This window comes from Bactrocera tryoni, chromosome 2 (genome assembly GCF_016617805.1).
Source record: "Bactrocera tryoni isolate S06 chromosome 2, CSIRO_BtryS06_freeze2, whole genome shotgun sequence".
In the NCBI taxonomy this organism is placed as follows: domain Eukaryota; kingdom Metazoa; phylum Arthropoda; class Insecta; order Diptera; family Tephritidae; genus Bactrocera; species Bactrocera tryoni.
In genome coordinates, this window is record NC_052500.1 from 79,950,003 (window position 1) to 79,963,105 (window position 13,103).

General features: G+C 31.1%; 1 protein-coding gene across 3 annotated transcripts in view; it reads left to right on the forward strand.

Annotated features, from left to right (window-relative positions):
* LOC120768512 (dual specificity tyrosine-phosphorylation-regulated kinase 2) overlaps nt 1-13,103 on the forward strand; it is a 161,807-nt gene that overhangs the window by 55,617 nt on the left and 93,087 nt on the right. For all 3 annotated transcript variants that reach the window (XM_040095238.1, XM_040095237.1, XM_040095239.1), the window contains one exon: nt 584-639. The gene's annotated coding sequence lies outside the window, so the exon portion shown is untranslated. The remainder of the gene's footprint in view (nt 1-583; nt 640-13,103) is intronic.

The window sequence follows — 13,103 nt, forward strand, 5'->3', positions numbered from 1 at the left end:
AGACTTTTCTGCTTAGTCATCTTTAATAACTAACCAGCAGCAGTTGCTATGAGTAAAAACCTTATACAGAAGAAGCAAACAAAAAATTGAGAAAATAATAACTAAAAAAGTATAATAAAATAATAATAATAATAAATTAAATTAAGAAAATTCATTAAATACTAAAATTTTTAATAATTAAAAAATAATTATATATATAAAAAATTTCAAAAAAATAAAAATTTAAAATATTTAGAACAAAAAATATAAAATATTACAAAAACTAAAAAAAAAATACATTTAACAAAAGAAAACAATAACAATATTGCTAAAAGAGTAAAAGTGCTAACTAGTAAAAAATTAAACATATTTACATATATAGGATAACAAAATTCTGCTCCGCTGCAATTAACAGTTAAACCAGTCTCTTCAACAGTCACTTTTGCACTTGACATTCGGTAGCGAAATTTCAAATTTTAATAGCACTTTCGTGGTTTAATTGCAAGCTGTCAAACTTTTATATGATCATAATAAAGTAGCTTGAAAATTCTATCCTTAATTTTGACGTTTATTTCATGCATATCTCTTTGTCTTATCTTTACAGCTAATTTCTGCAGAACATTTACAAAAAAGAAGCAATAATTAAAGTCGTGTATTAAGGTGAGTTAATAAATAATTTTGCCTAAAATTAGTAGTTAAATTAGAGTTAGTAAATAATTTTGCTTTAAAATAGTACATTCCAGCTGTTATCGACTTTAAAAAATAATCGATACATTTGCAAAGTAATAGATTTTTAATAGAATAAAATAAAAATAATCGATAAATTTATAAAACAAACAATTTTTATTAAATGGTAATTAAAAATTAACTTCGAATAGTTTATTACACAAATTTATTTAATTAAAAATATTCTATAATAATAGAAAAATTCGATTAACCGATTGCGAAAATAAGTCAGCTACATAAATCGTTTAAAATTCAATAAGTCAGCTATATAAAATCTAAAGTTGGTACTTAAGTTATACTTTTCAAAAATAATCGATACTTTAATAAAATAATCGATTTTTTTTTAAATTAAATTAATTGGGTAAAGAAATCGTTTCGATTAATCTTAAATTCAAATATAAAAACCGATAAGTCTTCACAAATCGATTAAAACTTGGTAGCTAATCGATTTAAATTCGACAAGTTTGCTTTATGTATGTATAAATTAAGCGGCATCGGTGAATTTAGTACCCCTTAGATGATAAAAATAAATCTTATTACAGTAAGAGAATTTTGTAGATAATTTTTGAAATCGGTAAACAATGTAAATCGATAAAATTTGATAATTTGGTAATATATCAATAAGTTCATTAGAGTACATTTTATTAAAGGAAAACTACTAGTGAGTATTGCTGAATGTTAAGTGATCGACACTAAAATATATAATTATCGAAAATACAAAATAGTAGTGGGTAGTAAAAATTTAAAAATCAGCTATAGCAATCTTTTAAACAACCAGTAATTGGTGAATTTTATAAAATCGAGGACGGCCAAAGGTTGAGAAATCGATATAAAAATAATAAAATGATCGAATAAAAAATAATCGATTATAAAAATCGATAAATCATCTACAGAGTATTATCAAAAAATTTCAGTAATGAGTGAAGTTGATAAAATCGATAGTCAGCAATTTTAAATGTTTATTTATCGATATAAAACTAAAATAAAATTACCGAAAAAAATAATCGATTATAACAATAATAAATAATAATTATAAATCAACTACAGATATGTATGAAACAATATAAGCAATTAGTGAATTTAAAAAAAATCGCTAGTGAAAATTGCTACACTTTTAGTAATCGATACAAAAAATTTAATAATCGATGGTAAAAATCGATAATATAAAAAATCAGTTTCATAAATTTATTAAATGATGTTGATATATAGTGAATTTGATAAAAGCGATAATTATTTCTTAAATAAATTTTTGTAGTCAACTATTTATTTTAAAATCGATTATATAATTCCAAAAATTGTATATGAGCGCCAGGTTTTGGAATGTAATTTTTTGTTTTAAATTTAAAAATTTATTGATTCACAACGTATGGCAAGATCTGATTTATGAGAAAACATTTCTTAAAATTTAAATTTAATAAAATAGCTTTATTCCATATACCACTGTCACTATCATTTCAGTTTTCCTGTGTACAATCCTTCTACATAAGCTTCCAAATGTATATAGTTATAGTGAACATTCGCACTTCAAAAAAATTTCATCTCAACACATCTACTCAGTGCGCTAAATAGACCTCGCCACAGCCTTAGCACCTTATTAGCATTCTGGAAATGTTCACGAATTCACACTCTAAATTCCACGCAAATTAACCACATAATCATAGAAAAAGCTACCTAAATTGCATACCAAGTTTCCTACATTCTAACATATATGGAACCGCTTCACTTTAAATTCGAAACTCATTAAGGGCACGTACCACGATTTCTGTCGAAAACCCCTTCAACACACCCTCTTTACTAACATAGCACCTAATCCCTTCACTGACGCCTTCAAGAGCCCACTAAAGGCAAAGCCAAAGAAGCGCGTAGATAAATGTGGAAGCTCATAAGTATCCAAGCAAGTATGCTGCGAATCAACAGTGTCGGCAAAAAGTGTTGATACGCACTTGCCGACGCGAATCGCAAGCGAAAACCATAACAAATTGACTTCCCGGCACAAATTCCATTACAACGAAGAGTTGCCACAAATTAAGATGCCACCACAGACAATGATGGCGTTGTGTTGCTGCGAGGCGCGAAAATTATTTGGCACGTTATTAGCTACAAATAGACAAGTTAATATATGCAGACATGTGGATATTGTATGTAAACATAAATATAGCTAAATAGATTTACACTCATACACACAAACATACACGCATTTGTAAGTGGCGCGGCGCTGAGGGCTGGCAGGTAGCACGTGGTTGTTGGACTACCGAATTCACAGGTGATAGATGGCTTATGTGGTGGAGAGTGAAACGAAAGGAAAAATTTGCGTAAAAAATAGTTTTTTTTTGTTGTTGGCATTGTCTTTATTCGTTACGACTTTTACGGACCGCGCATCACAATGCGTTCATTTCCCTTTCAATGCGTTGAAGGAAGTTAAGAGAAATGAAAAAAAGCTATAAAATGTATAAAAAGCAAAAGAAATAAGAAACTAAGCCCATTTTTGAGGAAATGATTCAAGAGTAATTTTGAAATAACCATAAATTTTGTGGAGAATATCGATAATTTACTCACTTTCTTTGAGAATTGCCCTCCAGTGGCTGAATTACTCGGACGAAGCAACGTCCTAAAGATATTTTTTAAAATATCTCAAAAGTTTATCTCTTCGGAAAAAAACGCTTGTGGAACTTAAACTTCAACTTAACACCCTTCATAGTTTTTTCTACTTTCTGATCTCAAAATACGTTTTTGTTCCGAAGATATTGTTTTAGGTCAGCTTAGGATTCAGGTACCTAATTTCTGAAATTTGAATTTTTTATTAGGAATTCTAGACAAAAAACTTCTTAGAATATAATTATGAACGTACTTTCTTGTTTTGGTGACTCAGAAGTTACTTCTGAACTATATTCATTATAAACTAAAAAAAAACGAAAGCACTGAAATAGCTTGAACTAGAATTCAAACTCTCAAGTACTCAAACGGGAAAAAAATTCAATTATATGATCGCTCTGCGTGCTGTTGAGGCTTCTCGTAAAGCTCATACACAGAAAAACGATTTCATAGGTATGTCCATCTCTCCATAACTACGATCCTCTTCTGCGAAGCCTGGTTAACTAAGTATATATTTATAAAGAAACATTTTGCCTACAAAACTCTTACACGCACCTGTTTTCATCTGCTCCTTAAGTCTACTTCTTTATCTCAACATCCACTTACTCTGCTCATATTTCTCATTTCGAACCCCTCCGTGGTCTCACGCAGATTTTCGTATGGCTTCTCACGTTTTCCATTAACATAAGCACACAGAAAAACCATTGAGTGCACACACTTCAACCTTGAGTTCTTCAACATTTGCGAGGCTCAGCGACTACTCAAGCGAAATTAATACGGGAAAAGCTTTGAGAAGCATACTTTTGTGCGCACGAGAGCTTGGCTAAAATGGAAAATAGTAAAGAAGTCAACAACAAACAAGAAACAATGCCAAAAACGCTAACAATAAAAACAAAAGCAACAGTTTTCAACAAAAGCAACAAAAACAATACTTTCAACGCAAACACAGGCTACGGGCAAACCAACAACAATAACCAAGCAAACGCCAGCAAATTGCAGCTAGAGCAGCAAACTATTGGCTTCAGCCCTAAGTCGAGTTCATTTGCGGTGGCTCAGGTGAAATGGATTTTTAACAGGATTAATTACAAACTTTAAGCATTTTCTACGCAGCTATTAAGCACTACACTCGCCTCTGAGGAAGGCGGAAACTTAGAACTTTGCTTTCAAGTGCCGGAAAAGGCAGCAGTGACTACAAAACAAAAAGTCTAAAAAGTGTGGCGTTTGTGGCGAAGAATTTCATTATGAAAAGTTGAAAAGCTACGAGGTGCGAAAGAATGTGCTTTGTACTATTTTCCTTTGAAAGAATTCACTTAGTGCTTAAAATAAATACCTAAATTTAGCCGCAAATTCTCGGCGCACTCAAGTCACACTTCTACTAATTGTGCTCGACGCGTTCATTGAACCTTCTGCGACCTTTTTGTTTTTGCATTTCATATTTATTTCATATTGCCACACGCTAAAACAGTTTCCACATTTGACGTAATTTCAATTGTGCTAAATGAATTTTGAATTATTACTCAAGCCAAAACAAGCACCGCTATGCGAGTATCACTTAAATGCCGGGGCACTGAACTGTGATGAGTAGAAAACGAGCCAACGACTTCTCTGTTTTGTTTTTCAAAATTTCCCAATTAAAATTGTGAGTGTAACGAAATTAAAACATGTCACGTATCAAAAGTATTGCGGCTTAATCGCTGGAATACTGGATAAGAACAACAGAAAAGGCGATCTGTGCAATAAACTTGTAAAAACCCGTAAAGTGCAAGTGAAATATTGGGAAAAATAGCGATGAAATTAATATGTGTAATATATTTAAATAAAAATGGTAATCAGTTTAATAAGAAACAAAAAACGAAAAAATAAATATACTTGAAATCGACTAAATAATATTTTAAACAGACAATTTCAAAAACAAAAAAATATAAAAGGTGTGTTTGGTTTGTAAGACCAAATGACGACGAACTATACAATTTTATCTTACCACGTGAGGGGTACTAAAATTGCTAGTCACTTCATCTGGTGAGAAGAAATATTTCATTTAACAAGCTGACTCAACCGTCAGCTGTGGGAGTTCTACCATCCTCTCGAGATTATCATTGAACTGCTTGCTCATGTTATCATACCTGTGGTTAGCAATTTGCATTTGATGCCGTTTCCAGTTGACTAAATATTAATCTGGCATCTTCTTGGAGTCATGAATTTAAATTGCTCAGCTTTTAGGAGTCATTAATGTCCTTATTATTATGGACATGCTCTTCGAAAAGCTCTTTAGATGGTTGACCATTGAATTTTTGTAGTTTCATCTTTGGCAGTTCCAAAAAAAATTTTTTTTATGTAAATATATCTATATATTATATAAATATATATAAAAACCTATTTTTTGGCCACAAATGGCTCAAAGTATTTTGCACTAAAAGTTGCATATGCCATATACTATGTATATATAAATATTAGTTGTTAAGCCGAAATTGATGTACTGCTAAAATCGGTTGCAAGTACAAATAATTTTTTGGGGATCGAAAATTCAACGAAATGATCGATAAATTTCTAAAACAATATTTTGTCGATTTAAAGTAATCGATATGTCGCACCTATCATAAAAAAATAATAATTATTATAAAAATATCAATATTTTATTCAAAAACAATATTTTATCGATTTATTACAATCTATATATCGCATTTATTATTATTCATATATCGATAAATGCATATAGATATTTTTTTAATTTCAATAGTTACTGGTTTACCTAAAGTGAATATTTAAAGTTGAAGGTATTAATATAAATTGTTAGGGAGCAATCGATACACAGCTAAAATCCATTATCAGTACAAAATATAGTATTTTTTATTTGAAAAGTAGGTGAAATTAGCGATATATTTCTAAAACAAAAAAATATCGAGTTATAAAAATCGATTAATACAAAATTTATCATTTATTAACTTTCAAGTGTCGAAATCGATAATTTCACATAAATGTTTTTTAGCTAATAGGTGCTTCTTTATAGTGAATATCTGAAGTGAATATACTACAAGTCGCAACATCGCAATTATAAGCACAAATATTTAAAAAATATATTTTTCTAACCGAATGTTTAACAAAAATAATTTTATTTGTAATGCAATAAATTATGCGCTTATTGAAATCGATAAAAATATCAATTTAAATTAAATTTGTTTATCAAAACTTTTCACTAACTATCGGTTATCGAAATTTTACAATCATTTAATAAAATGGAAGTTATCGATTATACTCGTACATACATTTTCTTCATTCCGGTATATGTAAATATTTAAGACTATCAGCTGATCCATTGAAATAATCGAAAATTTGTGAAATAATAGTTCAAAAAAAAAATAAATAACTTTGTTATCAATAAATTGACTAAAATCTCAAATTTATTTTTACCAGATCATATAAGAATGAAAATGTAAGTTTTATCCAAAATTTTCATTAGATATCGGTTATCCAAATTCTTAAATCGTCTAATAAATTAGTGGTAATCGATTTTAAAAGCTAAATAATCAACAAATGTAAATTATTGAGCCAAGGCGTTAGGAAAAACAAGCTTATCGAAATTTTACAATCGATTAATACATCAGAAGCTTTTGCTTATATGAACAACAAAAGGAAATTATTGAAACAACGTCTACAGAGAAACTAACAACAATAAATTTGCCATAATTTTATAATCGATTACTAAAACAGAAGTTATCGATTATTAAATTAGAAGTTATCGACTATAATAAAATACGAAAGCACATCGGATATAAATTAGATCAATATTAACAATCAACTGACCATTGGACGCCGAAATTCGGCATACGAAATTGTCCCAATAACCGTTTTATGCTCTTTTAGATAAATAATTTAGTTAAGATATTAAACTGAATCATGCATTTTAAATGAAAATATTCAAAGCTTATGAGATGTCAAAGCTTTCGACGTGAAAGTGAAAATTGCAACTGCAAGAAAATTAATATACTATATTTAATATACCCTGAAATACCGGCTAAATTTTAGCAGTATAATTCCTGCACACAATTTACAAAACAACCTCAAATCATGGAGAAAAAAACCGATATTAATAATTATGTAGGTAAAGCTGACTAGACAACAAATAATTTAAATGAAAGCACATTCACTAATTTCTAGAAACACAAATAAGGCTGGGAAATACTACCGAGCGAGTAGGAAAACAAATTTTGATTAGATCCAAACAAATTGAGAAAGGAAAGAATGAACAATGGTAGGGTTAAAAAAGCACAGCGCAATGATAATAAGAATACACAGTCGACAGACAATGGCTTGTAGAACAAAACAGTTATAAATATGACTGGGGGTATTAGAGCTATGTGGCTTTGTATGCAAAAAGAAAGTAAAGAGTCATTGACATTTTGAAACCCACACAAAGTGAGATAGGCGAATGGATAGGCTTGAACCCAGTGAGCCAAAGAGTTGGTAGAGAATAGAAAGAGTGGAGCCAATAAGGAAATTAGATGTTTTAACACAGAATGAAAGGGTAGAATATGTAAATAAACTAAATGAAGTATGCTAAAGGAATTAATAAACATCATATTCCGAAAGGAGTTTTGAAAAATATTTAGACGAAGTCGAAAATAGTTGCGAAAGTAGAGAGTTGCTAATTTTGATAGAAAAAGAAAGGGAAGCTATCAGAATATGAGGAAATGAAAATGAAAAAATGGAAGATTTAACTGGCGATATGTGTTCTATAAATGGCTTTGACATTTTCTGAAATTTCTTGTTGTATATAAAATATCTGCTTATGAGGCTAAAAATATTTTGCTTACTGGGTCGTCACAACATTTTCTTCCGTAAATTCATACACAAAGCTCATAACAAAATCAAAAATAAAACTAAAAAGCACATGCTTGACTTTCGCTAAACAGAAATAGGCGCGTTGAAAATACCTCAGAACGAAATTATATAAAGAAAAAGACCGAACCCTCTCGCCCAATCCGCGCAATTGCGTGTACGCGCCCCGCACATGGTCACGAATATTCTTTCCAATTGTGGAATTTCACAAATAATCCAAGCACGCCGACGTCTGGGCGACGCGCCGCTCACCTGGCGCGACCGCCACTGATAATGCGCGCATCGTGCGGCTTCCAAAGAGTTCAATATATCCAAATACCGCTGATTAAATGTCGCTGCTAAATGGGTACTCATTTAATAAGCATCAAACGCGTGATTAGCAGCGTGTATCAACGTGCTAGCGTGTGGCTTTAAGCTTTGACGCGCCACGCTCTCGCGCACCAACGCGTTTCAGCTTTGCGCTAATTTTGGCAGCGCTTATTCAACTTGTCTCAGTCACTGTGACGTAAGCGCAACGTGCGTGTGTGTGCACTAACAGTAAGCAAGCGGCGCGCCCGCCACACTCCACCGCGCCAACGAGCGCGCCGAACAGCCGACAACAACCGGCCATTACCTCAAATGGTCGTTTAACCTTAAACGCGCCGCGCCGCCGGCTTTTTTCGCTGCTGAATAATTTAGTTCGCGCTGTGCGCGTCGAAAAATGAGCAAGAAATTTTCAGAAACAAACAAAAAATTGTGCGGAATCACTATGAAATAGGTACACAGCGAGCGCAAAAAGTATAAGCGATAGAAAAAAATATTTAGCTAAGCATGGCAACAAAAATTAGGAAAGAGTAACAAATGGAATGAGTTCGCAAAAATAGAAAATAAACTGAAAATGAAAATAAAAAAGGCAAAACAGCAACAAAAAGTAAATAAATAAAAGGCACTCATACCAACGCATATATAAACAAAGAAGTCACACAAGGTCTTAGCCCGGTGTTTGGAGCACGTTGCTCATGAAATTTGCCAATTTTGACAGCTTATCTCTTTTGGCCACATGTGTTGGGCAAAACAAACAGCCATCATATACTATGTACATATACTCATATAGTTGTATATGTATGTATACACATATATAGTTCTAGCTTTGCTATGGAAAAAAATTTGTTATTGCTTTTGTGTTTTTTTGTTATTATATTTTGCTTTGCAAAATAATTTGTTTCCTACGTGTGTTTTACTGCTGATAATTATTATTTTGGCGCATGTTTTGCATTCTAACTAATTTGCGCTCGGACAAATACAAATTGCTGTTTGCAGTTAAGTTCAAAATTCACATGAATTTTTGCCGTTAATTTTGGAATAGTAATTTTGTATGCTCTTTGTTAAATAATAATACATTCTCGAAAGTGAGTTAAGCCTGAATTATGAGGCGTAATTAAAATTGAGAATAAAAAAATATATAAACAAATTGGGCTGCTCCTTTTATGGTGAAGCAAAAAATATTAATTAAAAATTTAAAAAAATCTATAAAAATTATATTAAGTACGATATAAAATTTTTAATAAAAGATTTAGTAATATTTCCGTCAACGCAGATTAATATTTGCAACATTGTTGACTCATATTACTTAGACTTAAGGAATTTCTTAAAAATTTAAATTAAAATAATTAGTACTTTTCTTAATATTTCGTCACCTAAATTGCAAAATGAGGTTACGTTATATTTCTCATAAATTTACAGACGAAGGAAAAACGATATAATAGATACCACTAATATTGAAAAAAAATTGAGTTTTGGTTATAAATTAGTTATATATTTGTTATATCTGTTAACAGAAGCCGAAAATTGTGTGCTACATATATCTAATATGATGAAGTGAATCGTAAGCAGTAAAAAGTTCAAATTCGATTATTTTCAAGATACGTTGTTTTGCATTTTAGGTGACAATTTGTAGACTCTCGCTGTGCATCAGTTCTAACAGATATTCTTATAGTGATATACAGTATAAAATATTATAATAACTTTTGACTTAATTTGTTTACTTTTCGTACACAACTGTTTTGTCGGAACCTATTGCTGTCCAAATAACGCGCTATAAATGCAAAATATTGCTTCGTTCAGTGGTTCCCAACATTTCTCTGAAAACATGTGAAGTCTAAAAACTGTTCACACATTTGAAAACTTCAAGGGTTAGCAAACTTTCGACAATGAATTGATGTAAAAATATCTGTCCACAGATTTAAAATTTTGCTTAGTTCAAGGGTTCTCAAACTCTCTGCGCCACACGATTTATTTTAGTGGTTTCCTTTTTAAGTAAAACTGGAGAAAGTTAGAAATTATCGAAAAAATTAGCTGATATCGATAGCTATAAACTCGATAAATTTGAAACATGTTTTCTAAAATTTCTTCAACATAAAAAGTAATGTTTCTTTCAAATATTAGTGGACTTTTATTTTGCATCAGCGCTTACGGATTTGTTTATCTAGATATATACTTGTACCATAAATTTTATGATAACACTCGACTTAATAAAGTTACTTTTTCTACCTTAGTACTTTTTCAGAAAAAATAAAGTACAAACAACTGTGCGTAGATTCAAAATTTTGCTTAGTCCAGGGGTTCCCAAACTTTTTGAAAACAATTGAAGTCCAAATAACTGTTTAAAGATTTGGCATCTTGATTAACTCTGGGGTTTTCAAACTTTTTAAAATTAATTAAAGTCCAAATGAATACCTACAGATTTAAAATTTTGTTTCGCCAAGTTCAAGGGTTCCCAAACTTCTCCAATCAATTGAAGTCCAAATAATTGTCTACAAATTCATAAAGTGTAGAAACTTCTTTCAGTAATACTAATATACCGAATTTGGTGAAGAGTCAAAGTAGTGACGAAAAATGTTTAAAATATCGGTTATCGGATGGGTTAAGAAATCGACTATTTGTTCTCATTATCATCTCTTTGGTAATAGGAAAGTGCTGCGCTCATCATGCTCCTATAAAAATGCATATGTCAAATGTATCTACTCTTTGGTAAAAATATCTCGTTTCATATATTTTTCCCTTATTCGATCCTTTCATTGAATATTGAAATGCTAATATTTTAACAAACAATTTTCTACATTTTCTGCTATTCACCATACTATGGATTTCTCAAAATATATCGATTAATCGTTAATTCCTTCCTCCATTTTACATCAGATTTCAAAAATATCAAGAAATTATCATTATGGACTAGTTTTTGTTGTTTGATTTACAAAAAAGTGTTTACATATTCGATTATTACAATATTTATTTTCTTCGAAACCTTTTACATTGATTTTAACAATTTTTTTTCAAGTCTTTGATGTACGATATTCGCGATCAACGTGGTATAATTTTTTTGGTAGCTAAGGGTGCCACCACGATTACTATAGTTTTTTATGTAGTTTTACTTTATGTTTTTCCTTGAGTTTTACTAGTGATAAGATTTCTTATCGTAAACAGTGTTAACAATTTTGATCAATATTCGATTATCGATAAATTATCGATTATTTACAATCGACGAGTTATGGTATATTTGTTGTCGATAATTGTTTTTATTGTAAAACGGTATTAAACATTTTAATCAATATTCGATCATCGATAAATTATTATTATTAATCGAAAATTATCTAATATTTGCTATCGATATAATTTTATCGTACCCATCTCTGTTGCGGCAACGAACCAAACGCGGAATTGCAAAACCAGACTCTAATGTTCTGCCAGAAATCAAATTGGAATCAAAGTCAACTGCAGTTGCACTCATGTATGTACATACATACATATGTATGTATGCATAGCTACGTATGAAGAAATATATATATGTACTTATGTACGTACATAAATGCTCTGGAAATGATACAATTTTGCATAAAGTTTAATTGTTGCAATTCACAGCTGGCAAACTCATGCGAACACACATACATAGCTAGTGATTATGTAAGAAACTTTATTTGCATAATAAGCTGAGAGTGCAATTCTATACGAATGTGCTGAAAAAAGCGCAAATGGTGATGAGAGACAAGCGCTGCTGAAGGCGGATGTAAGCACAAACTGATATTTGTATGTAGAAGAGTGTGTATATATATTTACCGTATATGCCATGTATGTAAATATGTTTATATACACAAGTATGTTTGCTTGCATGTCTGTGCCTTTATTTGAATGAACCGTTATATGATACAGTCGTTTGCTCTTAACTAGCTACAAATGTGCAGCACATAAAAGAATTTATTGCACCGCTCAACCTCAAGTAATTGTCAAGTGTACTAACTGACTGCTGGCGCACTGACGTCTAAGCAGCACAAATTACAAAAGCATTTGGCAAACAGCCTCTAAATGGCTGCATACATCCATATGTATGTGCGTGTGTGTTTGGATGCAAACTTGAGTCTGTTTTATTTTTAAAGGCATTTGCGTATGCGAAACAAAGAAAATAAAAAGGGGAAAAATAAAATAAAAAAAATTTCAACAAAACGAAAAAAAAGTAATAAAAAATAGAAGAAAAAAGGAAAAACAGCAAAAAAAAAAAAAAGAGAAATAAAATAAACCGGCAAAGCGGAAAAATAAAAAGCGAAATTATACGCGTCTTAGAAACAAAAGCCAAATGCATTTGATATTTTTAGTTTGACACACAAAAGAGAATTTAATTTTTTTTTCATTTTACCGCATTTTGTTGCGCCTATTTATAAAACCACATATGCAGGCATGTGTGTGTGTCTGTTTGCGCTTTCAAATGCTCGAGCGCCGCCAAGAAAATCGTGTAACATATTGCCCTATTATCTCATCACGCCAAGACAATTAAAGCAAAAGTCCGCGTTTCGTAATCGGGGTAATTGTTATGAAAGCGACGGTGGCGATAAAAGTGAGCGCACAAACACACACCTATACACATATATGCATTTTTAGGTATGCTGACATGCACTTACCTACCCTACCCTACCTTAAGTGTCGCAATTTGGCAGCGAAAA